This window comes from Panthera leo, chromosome B1, assembly GCF_018350215.1.
Source record: "Panthera leo isolate Ple1 chromosome B1, P.leo_Ple1_pat1.1, whole genome shotgun sequence".
Taxonomy (NCBI): domain Eukaryota; kingdom Metazoa; phylum Chordata; class Mammalia; order Carnivora; family Felidae; genus Panthera; species Panthera leo.
In genome coordinates this window covers 86,282,243-86,302,215 of record NC_056682.1, presented here as the reverse complement: position 1 = coordinate 86,302,215, position 19,973 = coordinate 86,282,243, and the positions used below count along the sequence as shown (strand labels likewise).

Sequence of the window (19,973 nt, the reverse complement as noted above, 5' to 3'; positions counted from 1 at the left end):
TGAGTTTTAGCACACTCAGTACTTTGTACTTTATTTAAAGTAGAGTCTGGCTAGCTGGCTTTTAAGCAGAAGCACCCAAGGTCTTAATAAAACAACCATCTTGCTCCGGGGTTTTTCTACATAGGATCAAGTGGAATAATTAAACACTACATGTTATTTGGATAGGCAGGTTAAAAAAAATTTTTTTTTTAACTTTTAAAATATAAATGCCCATAAGCAGAGTTTATCCTCTCCAACTTACCCCAGTCCTTATCACTTCCTATTGTCTTAGCCACTTGACAATTTCTATTACCCCTGGATGCATTTGAGTTTTAAATTTTTGCTGAAGATTGAAGTGCCTATAACTTTCTCACTCTGTATATTGTTGTTCAGCTTCAGATTTAAACTGAACTAATACATTTGTTACTTAACTGTGCTTCCCCGCTTCCTCCCATGTCTCCTGGCATGTTGCCTGGGATACAGGGGGGAGCGGTTGCTCTGGTGTAAGCATCTTATCCAGCGACCTTGTGCAAGTCACTCTGAAATAGAAAAAAAAAAGCCTCTATGAAGTACATATTTTTACAGGCACAAAGTCACACACATCTATCTAAGGAAAACACCAAACTTGTGTTCTGAGTTCTAGAATTCCTAAGATGGCAGGTAGAGGAAGTGTGGGAATGTTCCATGTTTATACCGCAGCCTCGAGTACAATAAAATATATGTAACTTGGTATGTTATGGGCCTTGGCTCATTTTTAACTAGGTCTTAAATTTATATGGCACCATTCTCTAAAAAGCAATATTATACACATTGGCTCTAAAGTGTCACCACACACTCCTTTAGGGTAGATAAGTGGGTGGGTGGCATATGATCTGGAAAATATATAGCTACCACGTGGCTGTTCATACTAAAATTATATAGATGTAAAAGCCATGGTTTTCATCTAGTCAATGCTAGGAGCACAGAGATTTGACTTTTCTGGTTAAGCTGATGGTTGTAGGTAGCCCAGAGTTATACACCTTGGGTATCCCTGTTGATAACATTTGCCATTTCACTTAGGGCTCTGTGAAGACTCCCAAGTCTACAGTTTCCTCAACGGCCATTAAAGTCACTGAGGAGGAAAAAAAAAAAAGATCTTCAGAAAATACAGTTTGAATAATGGCAGCAGGAGAAGAAATTCCTGGTTATATAGCCCACTCATATATTTTTGAAATGTAGGTCAGATCTAGAGGAAGTGAAAGAAACTTCCTGTTGAATTTTCATTTATAGCATGTGTCTGGAAATCTCTAAATGTAATTTCTTGGTGTAAAATAAACTGCAGAAATCTGGGATGTGTCAGTCTGCTTTATGTTTATCGAAGCCATTCTATTTGAAGCTGAAATGTTGTAAAATTATCTAGTGGAGTGAACAGCTACAATTAGTTTAACAGACATGACTGTATTCCCCAACTGAAAAGCTGTCAAGACCTGAACAATCAGTTACAAAAAAGATCTAGGAATCCCATAAAATCCTGTCTCCTAGGAAGGATAACATTTCCCTTTGGTTGCCACACATCTCTTTGCATATGTCACTACTTCGGCCCTCTTTGTTGTTGTTAAAAAAAAAAAAAAAAAAAAAGCACAGCTTGCAAACGGTCACAGTAATGTTTGTGAAAGTTTTGAGCTGGTTGGGACAACTTGGATGTTTTGATGATCCCAACCAAGTTCTCAAAATAAAAAGAGTTTGGGGAAAATCTGTAAAAATATCACACTATGGTTGATAGACATCCCCATGTCTTACCTATAGTCTACCTGGATTTTGGATTTTTCTAAACTGAGATGAGAATTCTATTAGCTGTTAGAGTAATGGTACTTGATAAATGCTACTCGGTGATGATAAATATTACTTGATGTCCCTTGTAGTAGACACTGTTGACTGTTATGTAGTAACAGCAGGAGCTCTAATTTTGTCTGTCACTGTGTCCACCCTCCTTCCTGTGAAAGTTCTTCACATGCTCTGTGATGGCCACCCTATTTTCCATCCAGCAGTAAATGATTTTGCTGAGCCAATCATGTTAATCCTGTTTGCCTTGTCAGTGATTGCTTTAAGGATGGGCTTCTGACCTAATAAGAAGCTCGGGGCATATCCTGGAGAAGGTGTCTTCTCTTCCTTTGGAGGCTGCTATATGTACCTTCCTATGACGCCTGACGAGTGGTAGCCACATTGTGACACGGACTCAAAGCCGACCCATCGAGGACAGAGAGATGGAGTGAATCTGGGTCCTCCATGGTATCAGTACACCATCAAACCCCAAAGAAACCTACACTGAGACTTTTTAAAATGTGGGATAATTCATTTTTTTTAATACATAAACCAAATTCAGTTGGGACTTCCTGTTACCTGCTTTCCCAGGCACCCTAAGTAACACTGCCATGAAGAAAAGAGCTTTATGATGTTGTTGGGAGTAGAGCCTTCTTCTTCATAGGCTAAGACTTGGCTTCCGGAAGGCTGCAGAGGCAGCGTAAAAGAGCAATGCACCTAGGGTCAGAAGAACTAGCTCTAAATCACACCCTTATTTATTGTTGGTTTGATCCCAGGCTGGTTGTGAAGGTTAAATTAAGTAATATGTGCGAAAGCCCACGAGATGGAGTCTTCTTGAGGGCAAATATTTGTTGTGCTTGCCTTTGTATCCCTGCCACACACTGGCTAGCATATAGTAGCAAATACATAGAGAATGTCTACCCTGGCTAGTGGTTTTCATGTATTAGGGAGTTTGTGTGTATTAATGTATTGAACTGTCACAACAACACTATATTATTACTCTCCTTTACTGATGAGAAAAAGGCTTGGAGGGATTCGGTCATTTGTCCAGGGTCATCCAGATAAGAAAGAAGTAATAGAGCCTGGATTTGAACCCAGGCAGTCTTCAGAGTCTAGGGTCTCGACTACACAATATTCTGCAGAGTAGGGGCTCAGGAGTTATCAAATGGATGAACGGTACCTCGAAGGAGTTCAATGAATGTTTATTGAACAAATAGGACACTGTAATTGAATAACAATTTCTTTTTCTTTTTTTTTTTTCTCTTTTTTAACGTTTATTTATTTTTGAGACAGAGAGAGGCAGCGCATGAACGGGGGAGGGTCAGAGAGAGGGAGACACAGAATCCGAAACAGGCTCCGAGCTGTCAGCACAGAGCCCGACGCGGGGCTCGAACTCACAGACCATGAGATCGTGACCTGAACCGAAGTCGGCCGCTCAACCGACCGAGCCACCCAGGCACCCCACAATTTCTTTTTCTTGAGAAAGAATGTGCTGTATCCTGATTTTTTCTTTAAAATTTTTTTTTAATGTTTACTTATTTTTGAGAGAGAGAGAGAGAGAGCACTCATGAAAGCAGGGGAGGGGCAGAGAGAGAGAGAGGGAGACACAGAATGTGAGTCAGGCTCCAGGCTCTGAGCTGTCAGCACAGAGCCTGACACGGGCCTTGAACTCACAAACCGTGAGACCATGACCTGAGCCGCAGTTGGATGCTTAACCGATGAGCCACGCAGGCACCCCATGATTTTTTTTCTTTAAAAAAAAAGTTCTTCTGGGGCACCTGGGTGGCTCAGTTGGTTAAACGTGTGGCTCTTGATTTTGGTTCATGTCATGGTCTCACAGTTTGTGGCTTTGGGCCCGGAATCTGGCTCTGTGTTGACAGCACAGGGGCCTGCTTAGGATTCCCTGTCTCCCCCTCTCTCTGCCCCTCCCCTTTGCACATACACTCCCTCTCTAAAAAATAAATAAACATAAAAAAAAAGTTCTTCCAGGTTTAATGGGCTTCTGTGACCATGGGTTCATTCAGGGGGTATTTTTCCATTGTAATAAGAGTGGCCACCCATGGGATCAAACCTGAATCCGAGGACTATTCTCTCTTAAGTCTGGAGAGTCTCTGAAATGAAGACTGTGCCTAGTTTCTCGGTCTCCTCCTCTCCCAGCTGACTTCCGAGATCACATGCTGAAACTCTTCTGGCGGGTAGAACATCTTGTTCACACACCCATGGCTAGTAGCAGCTAAAAATGGCTTATTGTAGGTGAGTTGGTCTCATTGCTCTGCCGCGTCCCTATACCCTGTGGTGCTCCCACGCCTCTGTCCTCGTCTTCAGCACCTGTACTGATCTGCTCGCCGCACCACCACCCCTACCCACCCCCATTAAAATCTGTGGTCAGCAAACGGTCCTGAAGGAAAGAATTCTAACAATGCAATGAAACACATACGTGACCGAAATAATAAATCCCACACTGCAGTCCAGAATTGACTCATAACTTAATGAATGTGTTCTTTCTCTGAGGACAATTAATAGAGGGACATTTCTCAAACCCGAGAGGTCAGGCTGACAGGTTAGTGGGAAAGAGTTGGCTTGGGAAGGGAGAGTGGCAAATGACATCTCAGAAGGAAGATGTCTACTCTTCTTGCCAGGCCATACATTTAGTTGTTTCAATGATCCTTTCACTTCTGAAGTGTGTGGCCTTCATCCCCCACCCACCATCCATCTTTCCCTTGCTCCACACCTCACTCTTTCCCATCTTCCCAGGGAAGCCATAATTTCCATTATTGGTCTACAGCCTGTTATAGGACCCAGAATGCCAGCCCTAGACTGGTCTTCGTGGAAATAATGCTTTCAAATCACTCCATGTTCCACAACTCATACACCTTATAAACACAAACAGAACAAGAAGTTTAGCAATTTTATAGAAAAGAAGGACCGGAGCCCCCCGGGTGGCTCACTTGGTTAAGTGTCCAACTCTTGATTTCGGCTCAGGTCATGATCTCACAGTCATGAGATGGAGTCCTGCATCAGGCCCTGCACTGGGCATGGACCCTGCTTAAGACTCTCTCCGTCTCCCCCTGTCCGTCCCCTGCACATGCTCTCCCTCTCTCTCTCAAAAAAAAAGGACCTAATAAACATTAAACTCTAAATTAGCACTGTCCAACAGAACTATAATGCAAGTTACACATGTACTTTAAAATTCTCTAGAAACTACATTAAAAAAGTAAAAAAAAAAAAAAGTGGAATTAATTTTAATTATATGTTTTATTTTATTTACCCCAATATATTAAAAATATAAACATTTCAATATGTAAACAACATAAAAATAATGAGATATTTTATATAAGGTTTCATACTAAGTCTTTGACTCCAGTTCTACACTTACGACATGTCTCAATTCAGACTGGCCACATTTCTAGTACTATCCATAGCTACATGTGGCTAGTGCTGCCATATTGACAGTGCAGCTCTATACTATTCATATCTTCTCACATGTCCTAATTTTTATGAACAGTCACATATATTTTGCATGCACTTTGAACCAGTGTATTCAAACTCTCTAGCATTATCCTCCCCTGAATACTGTAGATATACATGTCACGTGTATTTAGATGTTGCATGCATTACGTATACTTAAATATGTAGGGGCGCCTGGGTGGCTCAGTTGGTTAAGCGTCCGACTTCAGCTCGGGTCACGATCTCGCGGCCCGTGAGTTCGAGCCCTGCGTCGGGCTCTGGGCTGACGGCTCAGAGCCTGGAGCCTGCTTCCGAGTCTGTGTCTCCCTCTCTCTCTGCCCCTCCCCCGTTCATGCTCTGTCTCTCTCTGTCTCAAAAATAAATAAATGTTAAAAAAATAAATAAAAATAAAAATAAATATGTAATTATAGTTATGTCTGTGGTTGCTGTGGTCTATATAAGTGGCCAATCATTTATAAAGTCTGTCTAATGATCTTCTGTTGTGTAGACTGATGGTTTGGGCATTCACCTATTGGGCGTCTGAGTAATTTATCATTGTTCTCTGTTCCAAGTTTTACTGCTATGACTGCCTTTGTTTTTAGAGTGGAATTCATTTTTTCCTTCTTTCTGTCCTTTTCCTTCCTTCTTTCCTATTCTGTTGTCTCTTTCAGGATTATAGAAAGTGAGGTTGAAAAACCTCCCTTCCTCAGTTGGTCCAGGATTGACGAACGTTCCAGTATACAAGTGCCACGTGAGGGCATCTATCTCTTCTGTGATTAAAGGAAAGTCGGTTACCAACTCTGGGCCCAGAGCAGTTAATTCATGAATGTGTAGAGAAGGAACAAAGGATGGCGGTGGGGGGAGCTTGAAAGGTGTTGAGCAAACAGCTTCTTTCATAAAGGTTTTGCAGGAGGAAAAAAAGAAGCCCCCTTTATTTTGAAGTGTAATGAGAGGATGGGTGCACTAGAAGACATGTGCATGAATATGGATACAGCTCTCCACGTGGCCCCACTGACTAGAAAGTGACAATGAAAAGACTATGACAGCCCCTGCTACAAAGGTGATGGACTGGATGTAATTAGGGATTAATCTGAAATTTCTAGTACATACCCAGTGTCTTGGGAGCTTGACAAGCTGCCATCTCTCCAAGATCCCCGGGGATGAGCAGTGTGGCTGGCTTACTTGGGGAGGGGGCGTAAGGAGGGCCTGCCCATAGCAAGCCACTTATCACAGTGCTAATGAACAGGGAGGCCTTCTAAGGGGAGACCTGGAGGGCTGGTGTCACTTTCCCTTTGTTGTGTGCACAGTAGCTGGCATCTCCGCAGGGCGGTGACTTGTCCACCAGGAGACAAGTTGCTAGGTAACCAGGGAATATGAGGGTGCCCCCTCCCCCATCCCCAGGGGACTGGAGTGCCAAGGAGGCTCCAAGAAGTGTTTGGTGGTTAAAAACGAAAACAACTACAGCCTCGAAGATGGAAAGATTAAGTGCTACCCTAAGGGGTAGCTGGTTACTATTTTGGGGGGTGGGGTGGAGTAGAAGACGGATTGGAAGAGAACTGTTGTGGCCTGGGAGAGGAAGGGGAGGGAAGGAGAGGTCTTAGAATAAAGGAGGACAAGTATTAAAAAGGGAGAGAGGGAGAAGATTGTGGGGAAGAATGCATCTCCATCAGTTCCAGAAATGACCTCATTACAGGAAGTGTGCTGGAGCCTCCATTAACTCCAGGGGCCTCGGAAGGTTAGGACAGTCTGTGCAAGAAATAGGCTTGAGTATGGTCTCTGGACCAGCCATGACTTAGCTGGAGACTTGTTGGAAATGTATCAAACCCACCCTAGGCCTACTGCTTGAGAAACTGTGTTCTCACAAGCCCTCCAGGCGATTCGGAAACACATGAAGTATTGAGAGCCCCCGCTACAAAGGAAGGAGATGGCTTTTGGAGGGTGAGGGGGGTGCCAATGCAAAGTTGCACTGACAAAGTTACACAGAAAAGGAAAACTTTATGCAAGACTACTGCAAAAAGAAGAGAGGTCAGAACAGCTCAGCTTGAACTCAACTGCCCTGAAGCAGAGGAGGGGTGAGCTAGTGGCAAAGTAGTAGGGGATGTTAGTGGGAGACAGGGGTGGGAGGTGTCATGGGCCATTTGTGTTTGTTAATAAACTTCTCCTGTTTTATGACAGCAGGTAGTTTTACAACTTGGAGCAAAGATGCCCTGCTGAAGTTAGCCTCCTACCCTCCCACAGAGACTGGACATAGAGAAATTATCTCCTTTGATGATTACATTCCGAAAAGATGGTCCCCAGGTCCTAGAGAAAGACATTCCTAGGTTGTAAAATTGGCAAGAGGCTTAAAAAAAATGGATTTATATACATCTCAAAGGGGCAGAGAAATAATTTACAATCACAAGTTTTCTAATGACAGTGCTCTAAGAAAACGGAGATCAGAAAGAAGTCTGTCTAGAGGTTTTAGAAAACTGGAGGGAATCGTAAGGCTGTCTTGGTCAGGGGGAAAGAAAGAGCCTTGGCTTGGTGAGGAGAATGTTGTCCCCTCTTTGAATGGAATTGAATTCTCTCTTTGAATCCCCCTGCTTCTCTTTGCAGTCTTAACCCAGCCCATAACTACATCCTACAGAGTCTGCAGAGGTGACAGAGACGAAAGGCAGCATTCCCAGAAGACACACTTCTTCGGGGTGATGGACAGGAGAGGGAAGCATGGAGTATGGGGTATGGTGGGCTGGAGAAAACCAGCTTGCCCAGAGCCTCCTCCCTCTCAGTTGCTGCTGGTTTCATTTCCTTCAGGAGAAAACAGACCCGGACACACAGAGAGGGAGGGCAGTTTGGGCTTGATTTGCTGGATTCTCTGTAAAGGTTTTCTGAAGAGCTGATAACATGGCTCTGAACAAAGTGTTTGTCATTAAGACAACAAGCCAGCTTAAGCCAGGTCTGTTCTGCTGTGCCAACAATTGGTACTCCCCACAGGTCTACCTCTGAGGGACCTGGCCAAGATGAATTGTCCTCCAAGATGGATTTACGGGAAGGCGTCATGCCTCTAACGGTAGGGTTCCTGGGGATACAGACACCCTTGTGTTTGAGCATTAGAAGTCCTGCCAGAAGGCCTGGCTTCCTTCCCATTCCCATTGTCTGCTGTGGCTGCTTCTTCCACATAGCTGGGGACCGAGCATGCAGCACTGATGGGGGCTGTACTGTTCCAAAGGACAAACAGGCTTTTGCTAGTGACCTTTTAGATAACCCACCTTTTTGGGGGTGCGGGAGGGGAGGGAGGTTTTTCTTGGAATGGTAAGGAGGCAGCCGTTCCTGGAAACTCAGCCAAGAGGCCGGGCATGGGGCCTTGGTTAATGCGCCGTGAGAGGCTGTGCAACCCCTCTGTGCCCAGTCCTGGTCACCACACACCCTTTGCTCAGCTAGCCGGCCTCCCGCCTGGAACAAGGAGTGAGGCTGCCAGGGCCACAGGGCTCTGATGCTTAAGATTGGCCCATCTGAGCACCAGCGTCTGCTACAGCCTATCTGGTTTGTAAGCTCCTTCTGGGCCAACCAAATGGTGACATTTAGTAAATGAAAAAAGCTCTGAAAACCACCATTGTTATCACTTTATCTTGTGATCGTTTTCTCATGTGTTTCCTTAGACTGTGGGCTTCTCAAGGGCTGAGTCCCAGTCACTGCCTGTGTCAATGCATAAGTAGGAGAACGCACGGAATGTCCCAGCACTCCTTTTGTCCACTCTGCTGTTATCTCTTACCATCTTCCACTTCATCTATAAAAATGTTTCTGGGGCACCTGGGTGGCTCCGTCGGTTAGGCGTCCGACTCTTGGTTTTGGCTCAGGTCATGATTTCATGGTTTCATGAGTCTGAGCCCCACACTGGGCTCTGAGCTGGTAGCACAGAGCCTGCTTGGGATTCTCTCTCCCCTGCCCCCCACACCCCTCCCCGACTGGTGTTGTCTCATCTCTCCAGACTCCAGAAACGTGTGCCTCCTTCACCGTGCGTAGGGGTTTGAGAATTGCTGCTGGAAGAACTGTTAGGAGATTGGCAATCTCAGTAATGTTATAGGTATTCGTTTAGTAAGAAACTAAATTAACCAGAAGAGAACATCATCTAGCACATGGTAATGTTTTTTGTTTGTTTGTTTGTTTGTTTGAATTGCTAACAATGCAGCCAGCATAGGGAAAATGCTCATTTGTGACAAAGATTTACAACATGGCCAAACCAAGGTTTTAGTCTGAGATAAAAGATTAATGCAACTACACATAAATAATTCACCAAAGAAATTATTTCGTGAGTGCTTGCCGTGTGCTTGGCAGGCACGTGGCCAGACACAGAAACGCTTTAGGGCACTTTTGCTTCCCGTGGGTCTCTGCAAGGAAGATGCCAGAAGCCCAAGGAGCCTGGAATTGTGCGCATCAAAATAACGTTTTCAGGGCAAACCGTTTTAAGAGACCTGTTGAAAAGACACTATTTTAAACACATTTAAAACAACAACAGCATTATACGGTTCCCATTTTAAACTGTTGATCCTGTAGAATAAAGAAATTTCCTGACATGCACACTCTGAACACAGCTACACCAAAGAACGATCTGGAGAAATTGGTTTTAGCCATAAGAGGAGAAGGCTGGAAACAAACCAAATCATATCCCTACAAAGTGTCTTTATTCCATCTATTTCTGAGGAGCAAGCCGGGATGCTCTTGGAAGCATTTGCATTGCAAAGTGGGCTAGAAACTGGCCTTGTTTAAACAAGCTCTCCTTGCAAGGCCGCCCTCCGTGGCCACCCTTGGCAGCCGAGACCTGCCCACGATAAAAGAGGCTGGCACGTGAGCGTTGCAGCTGAGAAGCCTTTGAGCGGCTCAACCGTTTAACTAATTAATGCAGTTCTCCCCCTAAGGTTAGAAGGGAAAGGAGGGAGGGATGAATCTGTGAGCACTACACCACTTTGGGTCCATTATACTCTGGCGAAGAGAGACGCAAGGTGTGCACGCTGTGTGCGGGTCCACAGACCTCCGGGGGAGCCCTCCCTGATCCCCGTGGTGCTCCCATCACAGCCAGGCCTTGGGCTGCCGGTGGGCCTCCGTGGGTCGGTGGAGAACAACAGGAAAGACTAAAGCTGCTTTTGATCCTGGCATACGCCAGAAGGCACAAAACAAAACAAACAAACAAACAAACAAAAAAACCCCCGAAACGCCCACCATGGAACTTTTGTCGTCTAAACTGGGAGATTTAACAACTAAGGGAACCTTTGCCGACACTGGAAAGTAACCCGAGACTAAGGCAGGGAGCTCCCAACTCCAACAATTGCCTTTGTTTGAGGCCCAGTGTTTGCCTCAGTGTGACAGCCAGACCCAGAAATCCAGGGAATGCAGCACTGCAAAGAGGGATGGGGAGAAGTGGGGGGCTGGCCCGGAGAAGCCGGTGTCCTGTTGTGTGACAATCTGCATGTCACCCACCTTTCTCCCCTTCTCCCTTTCCCTCCAGTTATGCCAACTAGAGCCAGACCTGTGAAAATGCGTGAAAAACATCCAGGTCCAGTGTCCAAGACTAACCTCCCCACTCTGTTATTTATTTAGAAATACTTTTATTGTTGGGGCACCTGGGGGGCTCAGCCGGTTAAGCGTCCAACTTCAGCTCAGGTCATGATCTCACCCTCGTGGGTTCGAGCTCCACGTCGGGCTCTGTGCTGACAGCTCAGGGCCTGGAGCTTGCTTCAGATTCTGTGTCTCCCTCTCTCTCTGCCCCTCCCCTGCTCACGCTCTGTCTCTCTCTATCTCTCTGAAAAATAAATAAACATTAAAAATTTTTTATTGTTTATTTATTATTGTTGTTATTATTATTTTCCTGTATTAGTCTGCTTGGGCTGCTATAACAAAATACCACAGGCTGGGTGACTTAAATGATGGAAATGAATTTTCTCACACCTCTGGAGGCTGGAAGTCTAGGATCAAGATGGTGGAGGGCTGGTTTCTGGTGACACCTTTCTTACTGGCTTGCAGATAGCCGCCTTCTTGCTGTGTCCTCACGAGGCCTTTCCTCTGTGCATATGCATTCCTGTGTCTCTTCCTCCTCTTATAATGGGACACCAGTCCGAATGGATCAAGGTCTCACCCTTACGACCTCATCTAACCTTAATTACCTCCTTGAAGTCTCTGTTTCCAAACACAGTCACAATACAGGTGAGGGCTTCAACATACGGAATTTGGGGGCCGTAGTTCTGTCCATGCCTCATCTCTTTCCTCTTCTTTCCGTAGTTGCAGGCCTGTCCTTTTGATTTCTCTCCCTAAAGCCCTGCCAAAACATTCACTCAGAAGGTTGCGTAGCTGGCATTGCCCTAGGCGCTTAGGGTTGGGATGGAGTGCTGGATGCTGGAAAGGCGTTGTTAGGGTCTCCTGAAGACACGTTGTGTGTGACACGACTGGACTGCCGAGCGGAGCACGGGCTGTGGTGTGGAGTGCTGGAACTAAGTGGCTACAACCCTGTCTCTCCTTTTCACATTCAACTTCCAGGAAAGGAGAGGCACACGTGTATCCATTTTCTCACTCCCATTCGTTCTCCAACCTCGCCTGGCTTCCTCCACAATTCTGAAATGTTGTTCACGGAGAAGGCTAAACACTGCCTGCTGCATGCCTCCCTGCATTGCCCTGTAAAGGACCCCCGCCCGGCCATGTTTTCTCTGCTCTCACGCCAGATGTGTGGGTTTATTCCCACACTGGTTAATTCTGCAACGCTGCCTGTGTCCTGTTCGGTTCAGTTCTGACACTACCTGGAAATCACGTCAGGTCCCACAGGAAATGCTCAGTCTCATGGGACCGCCCCCTCTCCCATCAGATGCCCATTGCAAATCCAGTTTGTCACCTGTGCCTCTGACCTAGGAGGCCACACAGAGGAGGTTCCAATGATCACGCCTCCCATTTGGTTAATATTCTAGAGCAGAACTCACAAAACTCAGGAGAACAGTTTGCTTATTAGCCTGCCAATGTAATATAAAAGGCTGGAACAGGAATGGGAACAGCCAGATGGAGGAGATGCCCAGGGCAAGGCATGTGGGCAGGGGCGAGGACCTTCCACACCCTCTCCCAGGGAGCCACTCTCCCTGCATCTTCACGTGTTGAAGGTGCCGAGGAGCTCTCTGAACCCTATTCTTTTAGGTTTTTACGGAGGCTTCATCAGGTAAGGATGATTGATTCAATCACTGACAATTGGTGATTGATTTTGATTCCACCTCCAGTCTCTTTCCTCCCCAGAGGTTGTGTGTGTGTGTGTGTGTGTGTGTGTGTGTGTGTGTGTATCTGAAAGTTCTAAAACTCTAATCACAGGGTTGATTCTCCTGGCAACCAGCTCTCATCCTTATGGGCTCACCTCATTAACATAAACTCAGGTGAAGCTGAAAAAGGTTTGTTATGAATAATAAGACACTCCTTTCACCTTTATGGCCCTGGAGCTATTTCAGGAACTGAGGCCAAAAGACCAAATGTTATAACAAAAGATGCTCCCATTGCTCTCATCGCCTTGGAAATTCCAAGGGTTTTAGGAGGTCTGTGCCAGAAACTGGGACGAAGACTAACTGTATACTTCTTTAAAAAAATTTTTTTTTAACATTTATTCATTTTTGGGAGTGAAAGACACAGAGCATGAGTGGGGGAGGGGCAGAGAAAGAGGGAGACACAGAATGCAAGCAGGCTCCAGGCTCTGAGCTGTCAGTACACAGCCCAATGCGGGGCTCGAACTCACAAACCGTGAGATCATCACCTGAACCGAAACCAGGTGCTCAACTGACTGAGCCACTCAGGTGCCCCAACCGGCTGTATACTTTTTATTATAAGTCACAATATCATATACACCCACACACACTTCATTCATTCATTTAAGCATGCATTCAACTGAGCGTTGCATTTAGCCACAACCCAGTTTCCCCAAGTTGACTTACCTAAGACCCCACAGACAAATGGATCTTCAGTTCTTGGATCATCTCCTCATCTGTCTGGCTTGTGGGATTGTAATAAAATTTCTCTCCTCTTACATTTGAATTTGAAAAGTGCTATTCAGCTTTTAAACACCGTCGCCCACATGATGTCATTTTATCTCGGGCTATAGGAACATGATAGAGTCGCTTTGTTAGAACAATCCCATGGCTCTTGCAATTATGCATTTTGGGGAAGGAGCAGAATTCTTCTTAGAGATTGATGGCTCTTTTCTTTAGAAAAATACCTTGAAAGACCTTTTGGAAAAACATGGGACCCCCATGTGACAGGTGTTGCAAAAGAGTCACACAGCTGCATGTGTGCTCGGTCACATGAACTCCAGAGTGTTGCCCTGGAGGGTGGCAACAAAGGGGGCTGGGGGTGGGGGGTGGGCAGAGAACCTGGAGAGGAATAAAGGTAGAGAAGAGTTTCTATAGAGACAGGTGACCTGAACACAACTGGCAAGGTCGGGACCTAAGGGGAAAAGTGGTCCTTGAGAAATTCCCATTAAGGAATGTTCAGTTGTAATTATTTCTAGCCTTATGCTCTTCTGTGGCCTCTTCCTTTATCTGCAAATATAGGCACACCTCAGAGACTTTGCGGGTTTGTGTCCAGACCACCACAAGAAAGCTAATATCACAAGAAAGCAAGTCAGATGGACATTTTGGTTTCCCAGTGCATATAAATTTATGCTTACACTACACTGAAGTGTATTAAGGGTGGAATAGCATTGTGTCTAAACAGAGTATGTACCTTAATTAAAAAAAATACTTTATTGCTAAAAAATGCTAACCATTATCTGAGCTTTCAGCGAGTCATAATCACTGATCACACACTGCCATAACAGATAGTATAACAATAATGGAAAAGTTTGAAACATTGTGAGAGTTACCAAAATGTGACACAGAGACACAAAGTGAGCATATGGTGTTGGGAAAATGGTGCTGATAGATCTGCTCAAAATAGGGTTGCCACAAACCTTCAATTGGTAAAAAGCAGCAGTATCTGCAAAGTGCAATGAGGCAAAGCACAATGAAGTGAGGTGCACCTGTATCTGGTAAATGTCTGTTGCACCTACTGGGCCCTTGGGACTTGGAGAACGGAGGATTGGCAGGGACCATGGACAGAGGGTAAAGGTGAGGGAGAGGCAGTGGATGGGGAAGGGAGAACAAAAGGTTCAAGCAAGAGAGGAGAGACTCAGGTCCTTTAGCATCCTCAGTCTGGGTACTGGCTTTCAGTACCCACGTAGATAATCCATTCAACACCGTTCAGTCCCTTCCTCTCATTTCCTTGGATCTTGTCCCCCAGCCTGTCTCAGTCACTCACTCCCACGTTCCTAGGTGGATCTGCATCTCTTCCAAGGTTTTGGCTTCAAGCATCCTAATCCCTGCTTATCCTTACATATCCTTCCTGCTCACTTCCTGTAGCACCTTGGCTCTAAAAACAATCAAGCACACATGTATTTTCATTTTTAACCCACTGACTTTCCTGTCTTTGCATTGCTGTTCACCCTTTCATGACCTCACTTATCTCCTAACCCAGCCGAGGGTCTTTGGGCTATCCTTAAAATCACCATCAGCTCCTTCTCCTTCCATCAGATTTTCTTGGCAAAAGTCCAGCCCTAATTAAATCCGACTCCCTGTCTGCTCTGTGCCTGTACCCGAAAAAGAGCTGAATGCAACTGGGAAAAGTCACACGTCATCCTGATTGTTCTCACTTTATTTATTTATTTATTTTTAAAATTTTATTTGAGAGAGAGAGAGGGAGTAAGTGGGGGGAGAGGGGCAGAGGGAGAGAAGGGTCCCACGACCCTGGGACCATGACCTGAACCGAAATCAAGAGTCGGATGATCAACTGACTGAGCCCCCCAGGTGCCCTTGATTATTCTCACTTTAAATTCACGAACTCTAGGGGCGCCTGGGTGGCTCAGTCAGTTGAGCGCCTGACTTTGGCTCAGGTCATGATCTCACAGTTCATGGGTTTGAGCTCCGCGTTGGGCTCTGTGCTGACAGCTCAGAGCCCGGAGCCTGCTTCGGATTCTGTGTCTGCTTCTCTCCTGCTCACTCACTCTCTCTCTCTAAAATAAAATAAACATTAAAAAAAATTTTTTTTTTGAATTCATGAACTCTAACTTCCAGTGGGCGGTATCAGTCTGGGTCCAATCAGGCAAAAAGAAACTACTTTGAGTGTCTATCACAGTGGGAACCCAATACAGGCAATTGGTCCCGTAAGGGATGGATGGACTGAGAAGTCAAATGTGCTGGGGAGCACCTGAGGATTAGCAACAGTATGAAGCTCTACCCCACTCAAGTTGGAGACAAAAATGGAGACAGCATCACCAGAGCCAGAACCCAGAACCAAAGTCACTGGGTGATGGGCGAAACGATGGTGAGCGTGCTGGGAGGGAGCTGGAGGTAGAGGAGAGATGCAGACAGGGCCAGACATGATGCACGAACAGAACAAGATGGAGAAATTCCTTGGCTTTCTCTTCCTCTGCCCCCCCACCCACCCCCCAGCTCTCATTAGGGTTCCCATTGGCTAAATCAGTCTGGAAGCCAGCTGACTGAGGAGCCCGGGAAACACAGCCTATGTGGGTCAGCCTCCTGCAACATGGAGCCCAGCAGGGAAAGGGTGAGGAGAGAGCTAAGGAATCCCAGGACTGGCATAGTCCTTCCCTTTTGTCACTTTGTCTCTATTCTTGTCTTTCCATTCTGTGTCTGTCAGGATTCAATCTGAGAAGCAGAAACACACACACACGCACACATACACGCATATATATATATATTTCTGTTTTAGTTTGGGCTGCTATAATAGAATAGGAGAGACTGGGTAGCTTATGAACAACAGAAATTTATTTCTCACAGTTCCTTAGCTGGGAAATGCAAAATCAAGGCGTCCCTAGATTTGGTGTCTGGTGAGGCCTAGTTCCTGGCTCACAGACTTTTCACTATGTCCTCACATGGAGGAAGCTCACTGGGGTCTCTTACGAGGCTACTAATCCCATTTATGAGGCTTCACCCTCATGCCCTAATCACCACCCCCCCCAAAGCCCCACCTTCTAATACCATCACCTTAGGGGTTAAGATTTCAACATATGAATTGTAGAGGGACACAAAAGTTAAACATGTATGCAAAGGGATTTTGTAGGAATCCGACCTTGTGCAGTGTGGGAGCTGGGTATCCAGTCTCTAGATGGCTGTTGCTTCTGTTACCGGGGCCTGATGTCAGTAGGGCCCGTGGTTGGGAAAGGAAGACGGCTGTGAAGGGAGGAAGCACTAGATAGACCCTCCCAGGATGGGCTGGAACCCAGGAGGATGGACTGAAAGACATGTCAGCCTCTCATCTCCCCCCACCTGCAGCATGCTCGATGGGAGCGATCTGGGGTGGAATCTGGTGCCCTTCATCACAGGATGAACCATACACCCGGCCCAGAGTCAGGAGGCTGGGCGAGGAGATTGGCCAGGAGCAGGCAGGTGCGGGCCAGCTGCTGCCCCATGCCAGCAAGGAGAGCCAGCACACGAGGGACCGTGTACACAAGATGTCCTTGTGGCCCAGACGAACCCAGCAGTCCTCACAAAGGGGACGTATCTCTAGCTTAACTAAGTCAGCACTACACAGACCCATCAGATGCATGTCAAGATGGAGTCAGTATTCTCTTAATGACACTTAGATTTAATTCCAAATTAAGAAAGTAGCAAAAGAATGCTTCCATCTATCACACTGTAACTGTCTCTCATACAACCAAAAACATACTCTTTCTCTCAAAGGGGACCCAGAATCCCTTTGTCCCTCTTTGCGCGATAATTGTCTCTCACAGAGTCATAGTGTCTCTGTGAGACACAAAGTTAAAAATTATGAACGCATTTATGTTCACTGGTAGGTGAACAGAAGAGGGGAAAAGAAAAACTAGTTACCATAGACACACAATCATACCAAAATAAGAGAAATGCTCATAACGATTATTATTCTTGTTTCCACCCCTGATCATGTGGTCATAGCTGGCATTTATAACTACCTCCCTCCATTACTTCATATTCCCTTCGCCCATAGCAAATTTGATTAGACATGATGTCTTCATCCCTGCAAGGTCAGGGCCATTAGCAGTCCTGATAACGTAGTTTTCTGTGGACTTCAATCCAAGGCCTGCGAGTACTAAGAGACACCCCAGGGAGGCTCCTGCATTCCAGACACACTCCCAGGGAACCCAAACTCCCCCCTTGATAATCAAGATTGATCACCGCAGCCAGAAGACAACCCCCTTCTTTGTCTGTTGATTCACTGGCATGAGGAACTTAAAGTGGCCAGATGGCGGTCTCAACTTCCAGTTTCATGAAACCATTGCTAAGTCCCTGGTGGAAACATTCCTTCTTTGGGAACTAAAATGTCCAGGCTAACAGAGCCCTAACGTTGCAGGGATGGGAAGCAGGACTTTCCTGGAGAACGACACCATTCCCCAAGTCATCAGCCAGTCCCCTGGTAGCAGGTTGATTACAAAAGACGCTTCCATAATGGAAAGCGCACACTTTGTTCTTATCAGAACAGACATCTATTCTGGATACCGATTCACCTTCCTGGCCTGCAGCGTGTGTGACAAAACCACAACCCTGACTGCGAGGCTGGACTCCGCTGTGATGCCTGCACCACAGGACTTTCCCTGACAGCGACAGAACACTCGAATGCAGAAAACTTACGTCTTGAGGAAGACGAGCTGCCCTCACGAGGGCTGAATAGGGAGAGGGCTGAGAGTCGCTTAGGCGGTTAACTAGTGCTGGCTTGCCCTCTGAGGGGACAGCAGAACAGTCCGGGGGAAAGCAGGGGCTAGAGACTCATAGCTGCCAAAGTGAGCACACAATCACTCCCCCAGCTTAGGGAAACCCAGACCCCCAAGCCCACGCCCCATTGGCTACTGTCACATGGGAGCTGCCTTCTTTATTCTGTAATTAGGCATTTCTCTGTCTCCCCTCTATAGTTTCCCCTCTGCGAAGGGACACCTTCTTTGGGATTTCTTAATTCTCTAAGACTTCGTTCTAAATGAGGCACCACGTAGGCTGGCCTGTAATACTCCCAGGTTGAACAGACCCTCTGGCCTGGACTTCCAACCTGGGGATAATTCTGCCACCCCAACAGCCTAACAGTACATTAGGGAGATCCAGGTAGCCATCCAAGAACCACCTCCCAGGTAGAAAGACCCCAGGGAATGAGGGAGTTCTGTGACCTCTAGGAGTGCTTAGAGTTGGGGAGCATTCCAAAGAGACAGATCAGGGAAATGGGGCTTTTCAGAGAGAAGTGGACACTTGGTGGTGTTCTAGTTAGTTCTTCAGTTGGAGACCCCAAACCAGCTCCCTCAAGGCTGCCACGTGAGTGCCTGGGTCAGGCCACTTTGCAATTACTCGGGTTGTTTCAGCCATATTTATGCTTAACATCACATAATTGGTGAAATTCATGAAGTGAACTTCGTGAGCACATTGTGACCTATGACTTTTCCTAGGACATCTTGGGGCCAAAATTAAACAAAAAATCCTGCCCTTTACTCAGGGTTTTAAAAAATAAGTGATTGGTTCTGTTATGGACTGAATTGTGTCCTCCCCTTCCCCCAAATTCCTATATTGAAGCCCTAATCCCCAGGACCTTAGAATGTGACTGTTGGGGGCGCCTGGGTGGCTCAGTCGGTTAAGTGTCCGACTTCGGCTCAGGTCACGATCTCGCGGTCCGTGGGTTCGAGCCCCGCGTCGGGCTCTTTGCTGACAGCTCAGAGCCTGGAGCCTGTTTCGGATTCTGTGTCTCCCTCTCTCTGACCCTCCCCCGTTCATGCTCTGTCTCTCTCTGTCTCAAAAATAAATAAACGTTAAAAAAAAAAAAAAAAAAAAGAATGTGACTGTTAATTAGGGGCACCTGGGTGGCTCAGTGGGTTAAGTGTCTGACTCTTGATTTCGGCTCAGGTCATGGTCTCGCGGTTTGTGGGTTTGAGTCCCGTGTCGGGCTCTGCCCTGACAGCGTGGGGCCTGCTTGGGAGTCTCTGTACCCCTCTCTCTCTGCCCCTCCCCTGCGCTCTCTCTTTCTCTCAAAATAAATAAATAAAACATTAAATAAAAAAGAGAATATGACTGTATTTGGAGATGGGCCTTCCATGAGGTGACTGAATTAAAATGAAGCTGCTAAGGTGGGTCCCCATCCAATCTGACTGGTGTCCTTGGAAGAACAGGAGGTTAGGACACACACAGAGACACCAGGGATGCACGCACAGATAAATGGCTGTGTGCGGACGTTGCGAGAAGGTGGCCATCTGCAAGCCAAGGAGACAGGCCTCAGAAGAAAATAAACCTGCCAACCCCTTGATCTTGGACTCCCAGCCTCCAGAACTAAGCAGACTGAGACAGGTCCCTCAGATCAGCACGTGTGTGCGGTGTGAGTGTTGCACGTGAGTACGTGCGTTGGGTAAGCGAGTGGGAGGGGCTGTGCTGGGAGTGGCCCACCCCTTGCTATGGGGAGGGACTGCTGACCCTGATTCCACACCCGGCTTGGCCCCTGCCCTCTCTCTTCAGGCCGCACTACTCCCTGATGTGGGTGGGACCAGTGCCCTTGTGTCAGGGATGGAGAGAAAATAGAATCAGCGATGTGGGTTAGCAGTAGGATAGGGAGGAAGAAAGAAGCAAATTCATTTATAGTCTGCGGAGAGCCAACCAAGGATCCCGGTGGGAGACAGGGCCAGGCAGAAGGCTTCGCTTTCTTAAATAGAACTCTGTTTTGACATTCTCCTTGCAGCTGTTCTCCCCCACGCTGGTCTG

General features: G+C 46.5%; 1 long non-coding RNA gene across 1 annotated transcript; it reads right to left on the bottom strand.

The window, feature by feature from the left end:
• On the bottom strand, positions 1-6,535 carry LOC122216986. The gene is made up of 2 exons (XR_006201230.1): positions 6,337-6,535; positions 1-518 (listed from the first exon to the last, which is right to left on the bottom strand). It is a non-coding gene; the product is annotated as an uncharacterized LOC122216986 (long non-coding RNA).
• Positions 6,536-19,973: the final 13,438 nt, after the last annotated feature.